Source organism: Cynoglossus semilaevis, chromosome 17 (assembly GCF_000523025.1).
Source record: "Cynoglossus semilaevis isolate Cse_v1.0 chromosome 17, Cse_v1.0, whole genome shotgun sequence".
Classification (NCBI taxonomy): Eukaryota; Metazoa; Chordata; class Actinopteri; order Pleuronectiformes; family Cynoglossidae; genus Cynoglossus; species Cynoglossus semilaevis.
The window spans coordinates 12,412,801-12,416,814 of record NC_024323.1 but is presented as its reverse complement, the minus strand read 5'-3'; the positions used below and the strand labels follow the sequence as shown (position 1 = coordinate 12,416,814).

At 38.3% G+C, this 4,014-nt stretch overlaps 1 long non-coding RNA gene across 1 annotated transcript in view; it reads left to right on the top strand.

Annotated features, from left to right (window-relative positions):
• Positions 1-2,194: 2,194 nt before the first annotated feature.
• The window catches only part of LOC107989851 (uncharacterized), a 6,920-nt gene continuing 5,100 nt past the window's right edge, over positions 2,195-4,014 (top strand). Inside the window, exons 1-2 of the long non-coding RNA XR_001761364.2 lie at positions 2,195-2,694; positions 2,871-2,995. This is a non-coding gene — a long non-coding RNA (uncharacterized LOC107989851). The remainder of the gene's footprint in view (positions 2,695-2,870; positions 2,996-4,014) is intronic.

The following is a 4,014-nucleotide window of genomic DNA, read 5'->3' as shown; positions in this document are numbered from 1 at the left end:
TGTTCCTTCAGTCAGACTTGGGATATTTTGCGACTATTTTGTTACTACACGTCACTTCCTACTGACCTTGAACTCGGCGTAGCTTTTCTTATACAACCGTTTATTATGTTCTGTCTAATTTTGTTTATCATTTTTCAAAAACTCAGAGGCTAGTAATTAAAACCAGTAAACTATTAAAACAGTAAAAATATAATATTTTAAATTGTGTTAGCTTTCTGACAACAATAAAAAATGACACCGTATTATGAGTTCGAAGACGTGTGTTAGTTTGGTTTTTCGATTTAATTTATGACATACTAAATAGTTACACACACACAGGGCACTGATATGAACATGACAAATAATGACTGGAAGTGGAAATACGGTAGAGAAATTGTACTGTTTTGTTGATTTTATTTTTCAAATCTAAGTTTGTTTGTTTTTTCGATTTTAAATTCAAAACTCATTACAGATTATTATGGTCTGCTGTTACTGTAAATACGTGAATAAGGTCGAAGAGTCAGACTCTCTGGTCTGCCGGGTCACACACTGACCCAAAGGTTAACTCACTTAGCCCCCGTTCACGCGTGTGTTGTCCGTGGACTGTGCCTCTTATTTGTTGATGTTTGACTCTTGAAATCACATCACAGAGAATAACAACATGCACACCAGTGTTAGCCAAACACAAATACGCAGAGGAAGAATGGACTTACACACGGACACACACACACACACATATACACTGTTCCTCCCAACAATGACCCCTTCTGTCCGCGACATGCGGCACACTGGTCCCCAATCATCCAGCCCAATCCCAAAAAATCAGCTCTTTTCCATGATGCCTGAATGTTAACTGTGATAAGCGGGAGAGTGAGTGCATCTCATTGTGCCTCCGTGCCTTCAGTGCGCCCTTTGTTTTTTAAGGCCCTATCTCAGGTGAGTTCAAATCATGTGATCAAAAACGAGCGCCCCCTTCCTTCCTCCTTCCTTCAATGAAAAAAAAATGGAGGGGAACAAAAAGCAGTTTTGTGCAGAAAAGGAGCGGAAAAGAAGGGGGCAAAAAGCGTGTGTCTGTCCGTCTATGGTGACACTCTCTGACATGATCCACACAGAGAAGGACCCGCGGCCCGCAGCCCTGCTGACACCGACTCCGACTGATGGAGCTCGTCACCGCGGGGAGGTGCAGAGACACTGACGGCGGTGCAGCTGAGGATCCACCGCCAGGCCTCGCTCTGACGTGAGTCTCTGTCCTGACTTCTGTGTGTGCGTGTGTGCGTTTGGGCGCGTGTGTTTGCGCGTGCAGATAATAAAAGCTCGGATAAATGAAAAGCCTAACGAAGTTACAGCCACGGCTCGTGTTTGGAGGAGATTTTGAAGTGCGGTAATGAAATAAGGGCGATTGCAAAAAAACAGTCCGTTTTTTGTGTCAAGATTTTAAGAGGACTCTCGCTAAAAAAAACGTGCTATAAAAATGATAATTTATACTAACCTTTTTAATTTTATGCTGAGATGGGTACGATATTTCTTTTTAAAACCATTCGGTTTAATAGTTATCAATCGTACTTCATAAATTAATCAGTTTAACTGCAATGAATGAAGCCTTTTAGGTTAGTAATAACCATTAACAATGTATTTATTTATTTATTTTCAGAAAATATGTAATTGTGAGTTAGCTTGTAGCTTTTTAGCCTAGCTGTAGCCTTTGGTGATTTCTTTTTCCCCCACATTTTGACTTAGAGTTTTTAAAAGTTTCTATGCACATTCTTACGTTACAAATGATTATTTCTCTAAGTCTGTTCCTATAATGTGTTCCTTCAGTCAGACTTATTTTATGACTATTTTGTTACTACACGTCACTTCCTACTGACCTTGAACTCGGCGTAGCTTTTCTTATACAACCGTTTATTATGTTCTGTCTAATTTTGTTTATCATTTTTCAAAAACTCAGAGGCTAGTAATTAAAACCAGTAAACTATTAAAACAGTAAAAATATAATATTTTAAATTGTGTTAGCTTTCTGACAACAATAAAAAATGACACCGTATTATGAGTTCGAAGACGTGTGTTAGTTTGGTTTTTCGATTTAATTTATGACATACTAAATAGTTACACACAGACAGGGCACTGATATGAACATGACAAATAATGACTGGAAGTGGAAATACGGTAGAGAAATTGTACTGTTTTGTTTATTTTATTTTTCAAATCTAAGTTTGTTTGTTTTTTCGATTTTAAATTCAAAACTCATTACAGATTATTATGGTCTGCTGTTACTGTAAATACGTGAATAAGGTCGAAGAGTCAGACTCTCTGGTCTGCCGGGTCACACACTGACCCAAAGGTTAACTCACTTAGCCCCCGTTCACGCGTGTGTTGTCCGTGGACTGTGCCTCTTATTTGTTGATGTTTGACTCTTGAAATCACATCACAGAGAATAACAACATGCACACCAGTGTTAGCCAAACACAAATACGCAGAGGAAGAATGGACTTACACACGGACACACACACACACATATACACTGTTCCTCCCAACAATGACCCCTTCTGTCCGCGACATGCGGCACACTGGTCCCCAATCATCCAGCCCAATCCCAAAAAATCAGCTCTTTTCCATGATGCCTGAATGTTAACTGTGATAAGCGGGAGAGTGAGTGCATCTCATTGTGCCTCCGTGCCTTCAGTGCGCCCTTTGTTTTTTAAGGCCCTATCTCAGGTGAGTTCAAATCATGTGATCAAAAACGAGCGCCCCCTTCCTTCCTCCTTCCTTCAATGAAAAAAAAATGGAGGGGAACAAAAAGCAGTTTTGTGCAGAAAAGGAGCGGAAAAGAAGGGGGCAAAAAGCGTGTGTCTGTCCGTCTATGGTGACACTCTCTGACATGATCCACACAGAGAAGGACCCGCGGCCCGCAGCCCTGCTGACACCGACTCCGACTGATGGAGCTCGTCACCGCGGGGAGGTGCAGAGACACTGACGGCGGTGCAGCTGAGGATCCACCGCCAGGCCTCGCTCTGACGTGAGTCTCTGTCCTGACTTCTGTGTGTGCGTGTGTGCGTTTGGGCGCGTGTGTTTGCGCGTGCAGATAATAAAAGCTCGGATAAATGAAAAGCCTAACGAAGTTACAGCCACGGCTCGTGTTTGGAGCAGATTTTGAAGTGCGGTAATGAAATAAGGGCGATTGCAAAAAAACAGTCCGGTTTTTGTGTCAGGATTTTAAGAGGACTCTCGCTAAAAAAAACGTGCTATAAAAATGATAATTTATACTAACCTTTTTAATTTTATGCTGAGATGGGTACGATATTTCTTTTTAAAACCATTCGGTTTAATAGTTATCAATCGTACTTCATAAATTAATCAGTTTAACTGCAATGAATGAAGCCTTTTAGGTTAGTAATAACCATTAACATCTAGGTATTTATTCAGTCGGAAAAAATAATTTTAATTATTATTATAATAATAATAATAATTATTATTATTACATTTAATCCCCCAACAATCTACCCAATTACTGATAATGTTCTACAGCGTTAAGACTTGATGCCTGTCAATTTACTTTTGTCTTTCATATAAAAAATCTTAAATGCCTTCAAATATCAGAAACATATTCTTTAGAAACCTGTGTAAGACATTTTTGTCTTTCTCTCAATTAAACCAAAATTAAATTAAATTCAATACGTTGTTTTCTATATCAAATAATTGATTATTGTTTTTAATCGTAAAGTCAATTAATGGTGACCTTTTGTTTCGTTTGATTAATATCTCCAGCCACGAAACTGAATTGAAGTTCAGCATTAATAACCTTATTTAGGACTAAAAACATTTTTTTTACAAAAATAGAAACATGGGAGACTAAGAAAACTAAACTAATGTAACTAAAAATGTTACATTACAAAACAATAAAATGTACCTTTTATTTTTTTTTTATTTAAGTATAATTAAATATAGTGAACAAAATCAAAACATACAACTTAGTGCATAATAAATCTACAGATTGTCAAAAGATGCCTCTAATGGGGGCATCACTTATCTGTTTGT